This window comes from Sturnira hondurensis, unplaced genomic scaffold (assembly GCF_014824575.4).
Source record: "Sturnira hondurensis isolate 20B ecotype Veracruz unplaced genomic scaffold, ASM1482457v3 Scaffold0005563, whole genome shotgun sequence".
In the NCBI taxonomy this organism is placed as follows: domain Eukaryota; kingdom Metazoa; phylum Chordata; class Mammalia; order Chiroptera; family Phyllostomidae; genus Sturnira; species Sturnira hondurensis.
In genome coordinates this window covers 1,746,857-1,762,714 of record NW_028078194.1, presented here as the reverse complement: position 1 = coordinate 1,762,714, position 15,858 = coordinate 1,746,857, and the positions used below count along the sequence as shown (strand labels likewise).

The following is a 15,858-nucleotide window of genomic DNA, read 5'->3' as shown; positions in this document are numbered from 1 at the left end:
CTGGAAAACGAACAAAAACTGAATTTTCATTAAAATTTAAATGTAAATAGCCAATTTCATAGCCCTTTTGAATGTGGCAAATACTTTTTCTAAGGATAATTAATTACAAAGAGCATTGAAAAGACACAACGTTTCCACCATTGCAGCAAATCTATTGGATAGCACTGTTTAGGAGAAATTGTGCATTTCCCCCCACCCCCTCCCTGTTGGATTTTAGGACAAGCAGAGGGCTTCCTCCTCCTCTTTCCTGCTCCTTCAACCTTCTGACTTCAGAGAAAGGCGGTTCCTTTTATCTTTCCATCCTCCCTTCAACCAAAATGCCCACCCACCCCCAGGGTATCAGCTGGTCCAAGAGCCTTGAGGAGAAACCCCAAAGGTGAATGAATAGATGCAAGTGGCCTTTCTGTATCAGGTACAGGCTAAGCATTAGCTTCCTCCTCCTCCTCAACAATCCACAATTACTCAGTCCTCAGAATATGAGAATCATTCTGCCAGAGACAGAATCAGGTAAACTAAACCTGAACCCTCTAGGAGTAAAAACCAAACATGGCACGTATGGAGATAAAACATTTTCTTCGTGCTTTGCTAGAGCCCCTGTAAGTGGTGACGTGGAAGGAAGCCTGTGACATTTCTTCCTATTCTCCAAAATGTTTTTAACAAACTGGTTGTCCTATATTAGTTTAAGTGGAAAATGCAGCTTTTTTTTTTTTTTGCTGCCCCAAACAATGTTTAACTAAGAGGAGTATTTTCCTGAATCACAGAAGTATTCAAGCCCTTAACCTAAAGACCTTCACAGATGAGAACTCAGGGCTCAACCCTGCCTCTGCATTAATAATTCCATTTTCAATGCTAATGAATTCTTTTACAAGCTGCACGTGCTCACTCCTTTGCGTGTTTTAGACACAGATTCACTAATCGTTACTTGTATGTAACTCGGAGGGGTTTTTTAATGCAAGTGCAAAATAGGACTTAAATCTAGATTTGTAAAGAGTAGGAAATTGAGGAGAGGGAAAAATAGCCAGAGGGCAAAATTAGGACGGACTGTACTTATCTATTTTTAAAAATACCCCAAGGTATTTTGTGGCCACTGCACAGTAACTTTAGGCCCCTGGTCAAATTTTTCAGAAAGCCGAACTCATTTTGACACTTTGATGGAAAACCAACTGAATCACCTGGGGGTTCTTGTTAAAATGCAAATTATGATTTAGAGGTTCCAAGACTGGGCCTGAGATTTTGCATTTCCAGCAAGCCCCCAGATAATGCCAATGCGGCTGAGTAGCAAGGATGTGGACAGGTACAGGAAGATGAGCCTGGAACCCGCTTTTCATGGGGTACCAATCGGCAGACTCAGGCAGCTCCTCGGGACAGCCAACTTAAGGCAACTTTGGGCAGCTGGACCAGCCTTAGACACTCAACAGCAGTACATTTTACTGGAGGAGCGTTAAGTACCCGGTGCCTGTACCTCATTCATTTTGTCCTTCCAGCAAACACGTGAAGTGGACATTAGTATTATTTTCATTTTACAGGGGAAGAAACGGAAGCTCAGAGACTTAAGGAACTTGTCCAAGGTCTCGGGCTTTCTTCTCTCTCCCTCTCTCCCTCTCTCTCTCTCTCTCTCTCTCTCTCTCTCTCTCTCTCTCTCTCTCTTAATTTTAGAGAGAGAGAGGGGAGAGAGGGGAGAAAGAAAGGGAGAGAAACATGGATGCAAGAGAGAAACAGGCTGCCTTCCCTACACGCTTGGGGGACAAACCCGCAACCCAGGCAGGTGCCCCTGGCTGGAATCCAACCGCAACCTTTGGGTTTGCGGGCCGGCCCGACCAAGTGAGCCACACCGGGGGAGGCGCAAGCTTTTCAGGACCTGTTGAATCCAGGTCCATCTAACTCGGAGAGACAACGCTTTTAACTACCTGAGGCCTCAGTTTCCTGTGCAGGGAAAGGGAAAGGGCTGGCTGGGAGAGTCCAGACCCACGTACTTCCAAGGGAGTCCTTAATCTTTTTTTTTTTTCTGGAAACCTTGTTTTTTGACTCTGCAGGGAAATGTTCTTTCTGAGAACCCCGGGCCACGTCTGCTCGCCTAGGTCAGGGGCACCAACGGTTGCTCCTTAGGAAGGGTCGGGCGGTGCTGGAACAAGCTGGCTCGGGCCACCGAGTGCTCCGGCATTGCATAACCGCGAGGCGTCCCTCCCCCTCACACTCCCTCCAGCCCCTTCCCCCTCGTCCGGCCGCAGCACTTGGAGCGGATCCCAGGGATAAATCCCATTCGCCCGCTTCCCAGAGTCCACGGCAGAGCTGGGGGCGCTGAACACCGAGATTTCCCCCTCTACGCTCCTCTCCCCCAGCACTGCCCGTGGGGCCCCGGCCCAGGCACCCTCCCGCGCCTCCGCCCCTTGCGCTCCCCGCCCCTCGGAAGCGCGGGTCGCTGCGCGCGGGGCTCGGGAAGGGGCCACCACCTGAGGACGCGGCACGGCGGGTACTGCTGGAGGCATGTCCACGCGCCACCGCCGGGGCTGCAGTGGCCGACGCGAGGTGAGGGCGCAGCGGTGCCAGGCTAAAGGCCTGGGGTAGGGCGAAGGGGGAGAGGGCTCTGCGCGTTCCCGGAGGGGAGCTAGTGCCCGGCCCACAGGTTGCCCTGGACGCAGTCTCCCGAGGGCGACACCGGCCCCGGGATCCCCATTGCGTGGATCAGTGATCCGCCTGGTTTTAGCCGTTTCCCGCTACCCGGCTCACCTGTGCGGAGGGCGCGGTGGCTCAGGTGACCCCAAGCATCCTTCGTGGCTGGGCGGCGAGGCTCCAGGGCTGGCCTCGGCGGGCGCTGGCGGAGGGCATTCGTTCTGCTGCCCCAGCACCCAGCAGCGGCCAGGACCCCCCCACCCCAACCCGGGTTCCTCGGAGAGCCTGCTGGGTCCGGGAGAGACACGTGCCCGCTCGCCCGTCGGTTTTGGGCTGGCGCGCCTGCAGTTTCCGGGCAGGTGGCTGGGGAAGAAGCTGCTTTGATCCCTTGCCGCGAGGTTTTCAGGCGCGGATTTCTCCGTGCAGTAGAAACCGGATTTCTTCCAGATTCTGCTTCTAGTGTAATTTTAAAAATCCTCCTTCTGCCTCAGGTGATAATGTTTATTTCGTGTGTGGTGTACTAAAAGCAGCCTTCGTAACCTTCAATGGACTGAAATTAATTTTTCAGTTGCTTGTTGTCCTCGAAGAAAACCAATGACACCTATATCGTGGACCCCAGGGGCGGAGGTGGGGTGTTGTACAAAACTATACGACAAGACACTATTCGGGTCCTGCGGCTCTTTCGTTAGCCTGCCATTCTCACAACTCAGCATTCTGAATCTCTTATAACTTCTTTTTTTTTAACGGTGAGTAATATGGGACCTGCCAGCTTACTGGTTAAACCCTTCCATTCCAAGGGGCTCTCATTAGTTCATCCTACCTGTTTCCTGGCTGAGAGCTGGGCACAGCCAGCCTAACTGGGGAGACCGTCTTCAGGCCTGCCGAGTTTAGAAACGCACCATCTCCGCGGGTGTGCGAAGTCACTAGCTTTTAAAAATCACCAAGTGCTCCTGCGTAGTTCGTACCCGCCTTCCTCCCCCAAACGTTGTGCCAAAATACGCTAATGGGACCTGACCCTCCGCAAGGTGCCCAACCTGTGTCTTTGGAAGAAATAAAGGTTGGAAATTAGGAGCAGTAATTGAGTGACTGGATGTGGTCACTTATAATCACAGGATCTTTAAAACCAAAAAGAAGTTTAGAGATCATCTCTTCAAACGTTTACATTACAGCTCAGGGAGCTAGGACTCCCGTGGGCAAGGGTCGCTGAGCTCATACCGTCCACTGGTGTGGAACCCACACCAGAATCCAGGCCACCTCCTTCCCTTTTAGTTCAGTCTTCAATTGCTAGCAGGCATTTTGAACGAAAAAGTTATATGACTAGAATCACCTAATCACATCACTTGCCTGTTCTTATCCTTTATTTATTTATTTATCTTTTTTTAAAAACTGGTGGGCTTCTGAAATAGATGAGAGAGATTGATTTAGTCCAATCCCCTTTGTGGTACGGTTTTTAGAAACAGAAACCCTTAATTTTAAATAATATTTACATTCTTCTTATATGAAGATGAATGTGCTGATACATCTCAGGGGAACTTTCCAGAAAAAGAGAATTAATAAAGGCAGGTGAACTAAATTTACCCCATTCTCTCCCTGGTCCGATCCTTAGCTCCCAGTGGTGATGGCTGGTTAGTTAAAGATGTGACTGGACTCTGGAACTGACTGTAGAAAACTGGTTTGTATGAAGACCATTTGCAGGTTGTGATTAACACCATGATCCATAAGACAGCTGAGAAAGGGATTTTAAACAAGCTTATGTAGCATTCTAGCATCGTAGTGTACATTTTTTAATGTTTTTTCCATTTAGCTCAAATGGACAGATACTAGGTGCCTTCTGGGTGCCTGGTGCTGTTCTGGACACTTGGGGTATGTCAACAATCAAAACAAAGAACTTTGATTCTGTGGGGCTCCAGTTACAGTTCACCCCTTACAGTTTTTCCAGGATTTTGTTAGGCAGATAGAAGAGAATTTTAGAATTGCCTAAAGTAGGGAGATAAACATAAATGTTCCAAAGTATCTTCCTTCTAATCCAGTGATTCTGAATTTTATCATCACTGAAGATAAACAAAGAAGCAAATTCAGATGAAGTTACAATTGACTTTGATGAACTGACATTCTACTGTACAAGAATACGATTTCCCACATTTTGTTTTTTTATATACATTCATTCAGAGTCCCGGGAATTACATTTCCTTTAGTGCAAGGTCATCACCGTGGTGACATTAAACTTAGTGAGGCGTGGGAGAACGAGTTTTCTCAGTAGCGTTAGTGGCCTGTGATAGTGCTGCAGTCTGCAACTGTATCCATTTGTGAGATGTAGCTTCTTACCTGGTAAGGAGGATGGTGTTCTGTTTTTACTTTGTCTCACTTTACATTTTGTTCTCCCTTCCCCTCCATAATAAGTTGTAACTTATTGGTAAATCTGTTACCCCGGAAGTTTTTCTTTTTAATCAGACTTTGCAGTTTCAAGTATTTTCTAACTTTCTCAATTGCTTTTTCTTTTGGAATGGCGCGGTTCTCAAGCTCAGGCATGTTTATTGTTTTTAACAAAGGCTTATCAAAACGAACTTGGCTGTTTTTCGGTAGTATACAGCCAAAAAAAAGTATTTAGTGCAGATTGTGGGACTGTTTATGCATTCCTTACCTAACCAATTGCCTTGCTTTTTAAATTGCCTATTTGGAAGCTTTGTTCTTATGAGTACCTTTCTAGTATATCTAAAAACTCACTCATGAAAGTGGTATAATAATTCAATTGAGAAAAAAAACAAATCCACACTTGAAGACATAGGGAGATATTTTTAAAAGATTTTATTTATTTTTTTTTAGAGAGATGAAAAGGGAGGGAGAAAGAAAGAGAGGGAGAGAAATGTGGATATGTGAGAATTACATTAACTGGAGGCTCCCAACCGGGGACCTTGCCTACAACCCAGGCATGTGCCCTGGGCGGGAATTGAACTGGTGACCCTTTGGTTTGCAGGCCGGCACTCAATCCACTCAGCCACACCAGCCAGGGAAAGATTTTTAGTACAATGACTGTCTCTGTCTGTCTCTAATTTGTTCTACATCAAAGGGCATCAGGAATTGTCATCTTAACTGAAAGTGATCTCTGTTAGACTCTTGGAGGAGAGTCGTGATTTCTGATGGCTGCCAGGCACCCACAGTGATTGATTTTCTTCTTTTGCCCACCACTTTGCTCTTTCAGATCCTCCCCCCCTTCTTTTACTGCACGTTGATGAGTAGAGAGAGTCGCTTCCTAGCTGTAGCCAGGTAGGAAGTTATTCACCATTAATTAATTACTTAACTAATGTGCTCATTCATTAGTTACATAGTAAACGTTTATTGAACATTTATTAAAGATAAAGATTTGTGTAAAGATTGTGCTGTGAGCCCTGGCTGGTGTGGCTTGGGATTAAGCGCTGGACTTCAAGCCAAAGGGTTCCCAGTTCAGTTCCAGTCAGTGCACAGGCCTGGGCTGTGGGCCAGATCCCCATTAGGGGACGCTCAAGAGGCAATCACACATAGATGTTTCTCTCTCTTTCTCCCTCCCTTTCTCTCTCTAAAAATAAATAAAATCTTTAAAAAATCTTTTAAAAATCTTTAAAATCTTTAAACCCCTTTTCCTGTGCTGGTGGTTGTGGGAGAGATCAGGAAACAGAATCTCCCTCTCAATCAGCCTACACCCTGGTGTGGAAGAAAAGACATTTTGTGACCAGCTATACTACCAAGTATAACCACCATGGGGTAGATACGTATGTTGGACATTAAAAGCAAGGAGAGCCCTGGCTGGTGTAGCTCAGTGGATTGAGCACGGGCCTGCGAACCACAGGATCGCAGTTCGATTCCCAGTCAGGGCACATGCCTGGGTTGCAGGCCAGTTCCCAGCAGGGGACTCATGAGAAGCAACCATACATTGATATTTCTCTCCTTCTCTCCTTCCCTTCCCCTCTAAAGATAAATAAATAAAATCTTAAAAAAGCAAGGAGAGAGAACACATGGACACTATGAGGAGTCAAGGCTCAGGGAAGAGAGGGACACGTGTCTAGAGGACACGCCTGAGCTGCTCCCAGAAAGGGGGGTAGGATGGTAGAGCTTCTACAGGGGCAGAAGGGTACCCTGTCTTCATGGGAACACATCTTTGCTTCTTTTTGAAGATGTGTGGAGGACGTCCCTGTGGGCAGCAGATGAAGCTGTGTTGGGTTGTATAACAGAAATTTAACACCTCTATACCCTCTTCTCGAATACCCTTTCGTCCTGGGTAATGCAGTACCGACCAACACTAAAACAACTCATTGGGTGAACCAACCCTTTCTTTTTCCTCTGAAACACACTGGTTTTTGCTCAGAGCACAGACCTCTGTGGTGCATACCTATCATCACAGTGACATGGTGTACTTTGCCTTTATCAGTTCAGGTGCACACCGATGGTGGTGCTTGGTCATAGTCCTGTTCATTCCAGGACTGCTACTTGCTATTGTAACTTAGTTAAATACTGTGTGAGCTGATGTAATGTGCATGGCAAACAGAGAATGCTGTTTCTGTGAAAACTAAGTTAGTTGCCAGATAGGCCCCTCAAAGTAAGCCATGTTAAAAAACAATATCAACACATGCTACAATATAAACTGTGACAACGTTATTCTAAGTGAGGGAAGGAAGGCACAAAAAGCCACATATTGTATAATTCCATTTATATGAAATGTCCACAATCAGCAAATCCATAGAGACAAACAGTAGATTAGTGGTTGTCAGCTTCAGGGGCTGTTATGGGGACAATGTGACCTGTAACACAGGTGGGGGCAAGATGTCCGGCATCAAGCTTAGGGTTCCTTTTGGTGGTCTCTTCTGCAACTGAGCAGGTGTGCTATTGATTTCACATTTTGGGTTGCCAAATAAGATTTTATTTAAATGAAGGATTTCTTGAAAAAACAAGTTTATAAATGACTAGGCCACTAGGTCTCTAAGTTTCTGCTTCCCTTTCCCTGACAAATTAGTTCTGGTAGCTCCTAATTGTTCTTTAGCTACCACTGCGCATCTGTATTGAAAAAACAGGGAAAGACTTTGGCCTCATTAACTTTATATCCTCCAAGCTTGTAGGGAGAGAAAGCAGAATGAGCAGTTAGATATTCTGGGCAAGAAATGCAGGTTGGGAGCTATCGGCAGAGAGTGTCTGTTAAGTCATGGGTGTGGAACTAATTACCAAAGGAGAGTGTTTATAGAGCGACGTGAGATGCTGGGAGATGCGTCAAAGATAAAAGCGTGAGGAAGCAGTAACTTAATTTAAAAACACAGAAGCCTTCTTAGAAAAGGTCTAATACCAGGATAATGAATAAACACATCTTATAAATAAGATACTGTCAAAAATATTTCCTTAATTGGGTGTTCCAATGATAAAAGGATTGGTCATTGTATCAAAAATTAAGCCCCACACATTTTTCTTTTTTTACTTCTTTAGGTTGACTTTTTTGATTATCTTAGACATTCAGAGAAGATAAAATATAGGCAACCATATACTGATTTTATTAGAGATGAAGGTCTACCTAAACGATGAGCAGTTTATGCATGAAAATCATCATTGTAGAATCATCTTGGCACATTCTGCTTTCTCTATAAATTTTCACATGATAAGAAACCTAATTGGCTGCAAATACAAGCTATGTGAAGGTAAAGTTTCAGTTTAGTGTTTTAGAGTTTTAATAGTTTTAAGCTGGAGAAGGGGTATTTGAATTAGGTGAAATAGAATTAATTATTTTTGAAGTCCCTAATAAAAAATACTGTGATGAAATAGTGTTAAAATAACTCAGTGAGTTTGCCCCTGTGTCAGGCTGAGTACCCAGCATGTGTTGGGCACTGCAGGGGGCTGACGGCCCCCCAGGGATAGACAGGGCTTTGACGCAGAGGCTGCAATCCCCTGGGAGACACAGGTGTGGGGACAGACCGTCACAGCGTTGTGATGAGTCCCACAGATGACTGCTTTTATAGGAGTTGAGAGCAGAGACACTCTATGCTCTGTGCTGATCAGAGTATTAGCAAATCAGGAACTCATGGGGTGAATAACCCTGGGGAGGCCTTCCGGGCAGCAGGGGTAATTGGTACAAAGTGCTGACATGGAAACATGCACTGTGGGTGGGAAGAGCTGCTTGGTTCTTCAGGGGGATTCGATGTGGCTGGCATTCAGGAGCTGGGTCATTTGGGGTCCTGTGTATCACATGAAGGTAGGAGAAGTTGGATTTTGTTTTGGCTGTTGAGAGTGGTCCTCAAAGTCTTTTAACTAGGGAAGTTGGACAGGAGTGGGGTGTGCTGATAAAATTAGCTTGTGTTTCAAACTGATAACCCTGAATGGGCTTCAAGAACCAGCCCAAGAGGTTGATAAACCAGGGGTCTGTTGAAGTGATTCAGATGGGAAATAAGGCTAATGCCTCATAATAAGATGTTTGCTTTATTTGTATTTGTTATTTTTGGTGCTTGCTGCCCTATTATATAGATGTGGTAGAGATCTTTGGTCAGCAATTTGATATTCTGTGTGAGCAATACAAAATTTGAGCATCACTGGCTGGTAGGCCTGGTCGAAGTCACAATATTAGTTGTAATTACCTGGAGAATATGTGTAGAGTGAATTGTGAAATGGGTCAACAAATTGTGGAGAATAACTAATATGTGTTCACATTCTACCCAGAGCAGCCCTTGGTCTTCGTGTTACTGGGCCCTGAGTGGGTTTGTCTAGGGCCAGCTGTAAGTGTGGGTTCTTGGCAATGTGTAGGAAAGATTTCACAACATGAGTCCTGGTGACTATGAAGGTATGTTTATTAAAGCTGGGGACAATGCAACAAGGAAGGGCTTAGCAGAGAGCAGACACAATAAGAGTGCCTTGGCGGGGCTGCCTTAGCTCACTGAGAAGTCAGAGAAAAGGAGCTTTGGGGACAGGTTCAGGGGATCAGCCCAGGACAAGCTGCCAGCTGCCCATTGCCTTAGAGTTTAGGAGAAGCGTGCCTATGAAGAACAGAGTGGGGCGTGGTGGGGAGAAGAAGGAAAATGTAATGGTGCCGGCTGCTCCTCAGAGCGAGAGCCACTGGTACAGCATGCTGGGTCCTTCGTCCTGGGGCTTTTATCTCTTTCTTTCAGACGGGAACCTCAGGGGAGGGTTTCAGTAGAACACTCCTCAGTGCTCCAGGTGAGCCCTTTCAGGGTCATGGTCTCCACTGATTTGTCAGCAACAGGGCAGGGATTCTTAGTCATTGCAGTTGGTCCTGGCCTCACCCACCTGGTTTTGCTGCTTTTCTGGGCCTGGAGCTGAAACCCAACTGAGGCCTAGATGTTATCTCCATGGAGGAGAGGCCAGCGGAGACGAGGTTACCCTGGGGGTGAGATCCTTGTTTTTCCAGTTTTGATCCCTCCAGGTACTGGGGCCTTCGAGCCTCTGACTGTGTGTATCTGACATAACTTTCTTAGCCACTGTGTTCGGCTCTCTGTCTCAGTTTCTGTATTCTACTTGCCAAGGAATTTTCCTAGCTTCTCATCATCCTGTCTCATTTGTACCTTCCTTTTTCCACCCTAATTGTCTAGCATGTGTTGATCTTTTTCACTACACCAACTGTTAGGGCAGGGACTGAGTTTAATGTACAGTGTGTCACTGGCATTGGTCCTCTGCATTGCTCCTTGGTCCCAGCAGCTGTGTCTCACTGTGGGTAGTGCCCTCTGGAGCTGTGTTTCAGCTGTCCCTGCTTAACTGGTCCCAGCAGTGGTCATGGTGTCTGACATACGGTAAGTGGTTAGTATGTTTGCTGAATGAATGAATGAATAAATGAATGACATAATAAATAACGAGAGGTCAGAAGAAGAAGGATTTAACAAATGAAGTAAGAAGCACAGGTCTGGGTGGTGGGGGACAGAAAAATAAGCAGGAGAGGGTCCTGTCATGGAAATTCCAGGAAGAAAGAGTTCAGTAATGAGAGAGAGGTCAACAGGGCCAAATGTTACAGAGAGGCCAGTTAATTAAGAATGGCAGAGTCAGGACTCATTGTGCATTATCAACCATAGCTTGAGCTGGAGCTGTGTGTAAGGGAGGCAGGAGGTAAATCCCATTCCACTGAGGTGGTCATAAGAAAAGGGATGAGGAGATAGTGTGCACAGGTCAGTAAGAGGCTGGCTGTGTGGTGGGAAGAAAGTGACTGGTGGTACCTAGAGAGGCTGAAGGGGGTTTTCTTCCCTTGTCTTTCCTTGTCTTTCCTTTTCTACCTTCCTTCCTTCCTTCCTTTCTTCCTTCCTTCCTTCCTTCCTTCTTTCAAGATGACAGACACTTGAGTAGATTTCTAAGGTAAAGAAGACCCAGTGAAAAGGTCTAGGCTCAAAGGAGGAGAAAAGAGGACAAGGGATATTTATTGGAGAAATTAAATATAAAAGGACATGTCTTTCTTAGAGAAAGGCAAACAAAGAGATGAGGATGCCTGCAGGTGGGAATAAACTGGAGCAATTGCTGAAGGAAAGAAGTTGGAGGAAAACCCATGCAACAGCCCGTTCTCTCTGCAAAATATTAACTGCCATGTTTTGGATGCTTTCTATGTTGTAAGCATTATTAAAATTACTTTTATTTGTTAACTCATGAATTTCTTGCAACAACCCTGGGAAGATGAAATTATTATTCGAATTTTCCAAATGAGACGATGGGAGCACTGAGGGATTAGGTGCCTTGCCTGTGGTTATCTAGTGAGTAGGAGGCAAAACCAGGGTGCAGAGCTGTTGGACCATCACGCCATACTACCAGAAATGGTGGGTCTGCAGAGCACTTATGATTCTGAATGACCATTGTGTGCACAAAACAGGTACCACATACAGTTGCTGAGTCACTCCAAGAACTCGGTCTGTGTAGGAAATGATAATTATGTTGCATCATTAAACTGCAAGGTTGAGAGATCGCCTCTAGCAAAACTTGTCTTACCAGTTATAGGAATGAAAATGTTTGGATGTTTGCATTGAGGGGGAATTGGAGATTGGTGAGGCGGAAGGGGTGGGGGTGCAAGAGAAAGAGCAACTGATGTGCTGGATCATGAATTCTAGCCTCTAAAGAGGAAGAAACGAGAGCAGGACCAGCCAATGAAATGGGAGAAAATGCAAGAGCAAGGGCCTAAGGGCTCAAAAGGATTGAAAACAAAGCACATTAGTATTTGAGGAGTTGGAAACATGTGGAGGATAGAAAGTTGGGATCAGAAGGGATACTTAATTCTCTCAACAACCCTAGATTTCAGAAGTGAAAGGTGGCACCAGTGATGATAGGTTGGTGGTGTGGCTTTGGGAGTACATGACAAAGAGATTGGAGGTGAATCTTATGGAACATGACAAGGTCAAGGTTGAGGCTGTGATCTGCAGAGATGTTGGGTAGATGCTGACTAGACTGTGTCTCTCATCGGCGGATGGTGCCCAGAAGCCCGAAGGATGGGTCTGGGCTTTAGATGGCTGCAACCCAAATATGTGGTGGTCTTAGGGAAAAATAGGCAAGATTAGTTGATGTCTAGTATACAATAAAAATCACTCATGCCCTGGCTGGTGTAGCTCAGTGGATTGAGCACAGGCCTGCGAACCACATGATTACGGTTCAATTCCCAGTCAGGGCACATGCCTGGGTTGCAGGCCAGTTCCCAGCAGGGGACTCACGAGAGGCAACCACACACTGATATTTCTCTCCTTCCATTCCCCTCTAAAAAGAAATAAATAAAATCTTTAAAAAATGCCTTATTTAAAAAATCACTCATTGTCTTGTCAAAGGACAGTTGAATAGCTTATGTTTTGTGCTGTAGTTTTTGAGTAAAAGCACTTGAAGTATCAGCTGGCAAAGCCACACATTTCACAAGTAACTTTGGATGCTTTAACCAAATGGTCATTATTGCCCTGGAAAGAAAGGACTGCGTGCTCTGGTAAAATCTCGCCTTCCATCCCCTCCGCTTTCTTTTCTCCGGGTAGTACACAATGCAGCACTGTCTGGCAAAGGGAGAGGCAGCTGAAGGTCATCAGGCTTCCAGATGTAGTTTGTTGTCATTTGCGGGGGTGGGGGTCACGGGAGAGGGGCCGGAAACTGCAGTGGGAATCAGTGTGGTGTCTTTGCTTCTATAGTCAGCTGTGTGATGGGAACAAGCAGTGTGCTCCCTTTGTGCAGCTGTGCACACCAGCGTCTCCTTTTCTCTCCTGCCTATTTAGGACTTTCGGAAATCAAAATGAGAGCTGACATAAGCTTAGACAGACCCCTCTGTGAAGACATGGAGCTGCTACCTTGGGCCTAGGCTGTGTGTCTAGGTCTGATATGTAAGTGGCTTGTGTAGACAATGTGTCGTTGGGGTGTAAGGCACAGAAACTCCAGCCTGGGCTGGCATCACTAGTTAGGAGAAGAATTCTTTCATGCAGTAGGAAATTCAGGAGCAGAATGTCTGGGGTGTGACTTTGTTTCTCTGTGATTCTTTGGACTCTGTCCCTGCCATAAGTTGGTTTCATTCCCAACCTGATTCTAGTCGTGGTCCTAAAATGACTGCAGTGGTTTGAAGGGTCACATAGAGATAAGAAACACCCAGTGGAAGGGGAGAAGGCATGTCTTCATGTCTCCTCTGTAGTGAGGAAACATTTCCCAAAAGTTCCCGAAAGACTTCTTCTTAAGTCATTGGCAAGGAGTGAGTCACTGCCTTTTCCAACATTCAGTCCGTGACTGGAAGGGGGAATAGGCCTGCTGTAATTCTTGATTAAGAGGGACAGGATGTTTATTTCCAAGAGAAGGCTGAGGCCATTATCATGACATTTCAGCCTTGTCAAGGGAAAAGAGCCTTGGTTAGTGGTCAAGTCCCTGACGTCAGCTATTTGCTAGCAGTATGAACTTGGAAAAATTGCCAATTTCTGTGAGTCTCTGTTTTCTGTTCAAGGATCATTGTGGGACTTGAAAACACTTTATATAAACTTTAAGGAGCTATACAAATGCTAATTATTCATTTATTAATAATAACAGTGACTATAATAATAACTGCTTCCATTTACTGAGCATTTACCGGTTCTATGCACTTCCCTTGGGCTTAAATGCGTTCTCGTTATTGCCCACTAAACACACACCAAGCACCCAGCGTACTCAAGGGACTCTACTGAATGCTCTATTTCTGGTCTCAGGTGAGCTGAGATCTGGAACAGTAAGGCTCAAGGGTAGGTAGGGACAGAGCGGATTTGGGCTCAGTTTTGTCGGAGGCAAGAGCCAGGTTAAACCAGTTGAGTCAGACCAGACCTTGGTTCAGCAACCTTGGTACTGCGTTCTGACTAAGAAAGAATTCAGAGCCAAGACTCAAACTATAAAGGAAAGTTAATTTAGAAAGTCACAGAGGTAGGAGAAGTGAGCCGCAGAAGAAATGGGCTTAGGAGACAAGATACAGAGGCAAAAGGAAGGCCCTTGGAGGCCAGGAGAAAGAGACAAGGAAACTGTGCTTGGGGAAAGGGACTGGGGAGAGAGGCTGTGTGCTCCCCGGAGAGAGCCTCCCGGGTCCTCTGTCTGGGGAGTATTTATCTGGAGGTCTCAGGGGAGGATCCCCATAGCTTTCCAGGTGTGTCCTTTCTGATTGGGTGGTGGTCTCTTCTGATTGGTTGTTGCCAGGGCTGGGGGCATTAGTCGATGCAGCTGGTCCTGACATCAGCCATGGAGTCCCTTGTCTGGTTCTGCTGCTTTTCTGGGCCTGGAGCTGAAACATGACTGAGACCTAGATGTATTTGATGTGGGTCAGAACCTCATTGTCCTGGGGGCTTACTGCCTCCTCTAAGGGGATTTAACCCACATGACTAGCAACATGCCAGGGTAGGAAATGTCAGGGAAGGGTCTGAATTGCATGGCCAGCAATATGAAAGGTTGGGGGGTCTAAACCCCACGACCAGCAATAAGCTAGGGGCGGAAAGGCTATCCTCCAGTGAGGTCCTTGTTTTCCCAGTTTTGTCATTGCTAGGTGCCTGGGACTTTCCTCCTTGGTGACCTTCTGTACCTGGCCTATAGCCTTGCTCTGCTCGTGTGCATCTAACTGCCTACCACAGTTTCACCCAGAGGTTCCATATTTTTTTGGCCTGTGTGACCAAATAGTGGCCTCTGACAATTGCCTTGTTATTTGCCTCCGATTGTCTTTAGCCAACTAGTTCAGGGCTCAGTGCACAAGGGGTTTGCAAAACACAAGTTCATGTGCACTTTCAGGACACCTGATGCTTTTCTTTCTACTCTTCCCTTATTTTCTGAAATACAATGGTTTGGCCTGTTTGGGTTTTTTTTTTGTATTTGTGCTTTTGAAATCATAGATGAATTCACAGATATTTATTACGTTCTTGTATATATTGTTTTGCTTGTGCTTCATAAATCAGTAACATTTCAAACTTTCTTTCCTTTAAAGTAGGTTAAACAATGTGGAAGTACATAATATATTTTTTTGAAATTAAGTATTCATCATTAGGTTTGTTATTAATTATTAGTATATTACAGGTACAGGCTTGGATTTTTATTGCATTGAGGTTTAATGGTCAAGAGTCCTGTCAGGCAATGAAGTCAGTAAGTAGTGGGGATTTTTTTTTTGGTGTTATAAATTGCCCTGCTTCGAACATCATTGTGAAGTGAATTTCTTCCCTATTTTGCTTTATATCCTTATGATAGTTTCCCTGAAGGAGAATGGCTAGATCAAAGGCTTTGAACTTTGTATACTTACTGGCTGGTTGGTTCATGGAAGGTTTTGAGTGGTGAAAATGACACACTTGTGCAACTGTAACAGGGAATTATAACCTACCCACCATTCTTTTGACCTTGTTTCTATGAGTGGGGCCTCTGACTAATATATAGCTTGTAGATGAACAGCATGTTTGTGTAAGAGTCCTAGGAACTAACTTCAAAAGATACAGATCCAGACCTTCAGGCGTCCCAGTTCCAGAAGATTTGCTGACCTTCAGCAGCGAAGCCAGGATGACTAAACCAGGACGATGTATATGGGACCATCACTGTCCTTATCAGAGTGAACCATGCTCACCTGTACATGGAGAACTTCTCAGACCCTCCCTTGATCTCTTTGTTCTGTTCCCTTCCATCGCCTCATAAAAACCTCGGCTTCCACTGAGATGTGGAGATGGGCTTTGAGACGTGAGGCCCCTGTCTTCCAGGAGATGGGCATTGTGATGTGAGTACCCTATCTTCCTGGTGATCTGCACCCGAAAATAGTCCACTTTCCTTTACATCAGCACATGCCTCTCAGGTACTGGCTTTTGTAGCAGCCAGCAG

The 15,858-nt window shown here is 45.5% G+C and overlaps 1 protein-coding gene across 1 annotated transcript in view; it reads left to right on the top strand.

Moving 5' to 3' along the window:
* Positions 1-2,008: 2,008 nt before the first annotated feature.
* The window catches only part of SLC16A12 (solute carrier family 16 member 12), a 69,509-nt gene continuing 55,659 nt past the window's right edge, over positions 2,009-15,858 (top strand). Inside the window, exon 1 of the mRNA XM_037047308.1 lies at positions 2,009-2,526. The gene's annotated coding sequence lies outside the window, so the exon portion shown is untranslated. The remainder of the gene's footprint in view (positions 2,527-15,858) is intronic.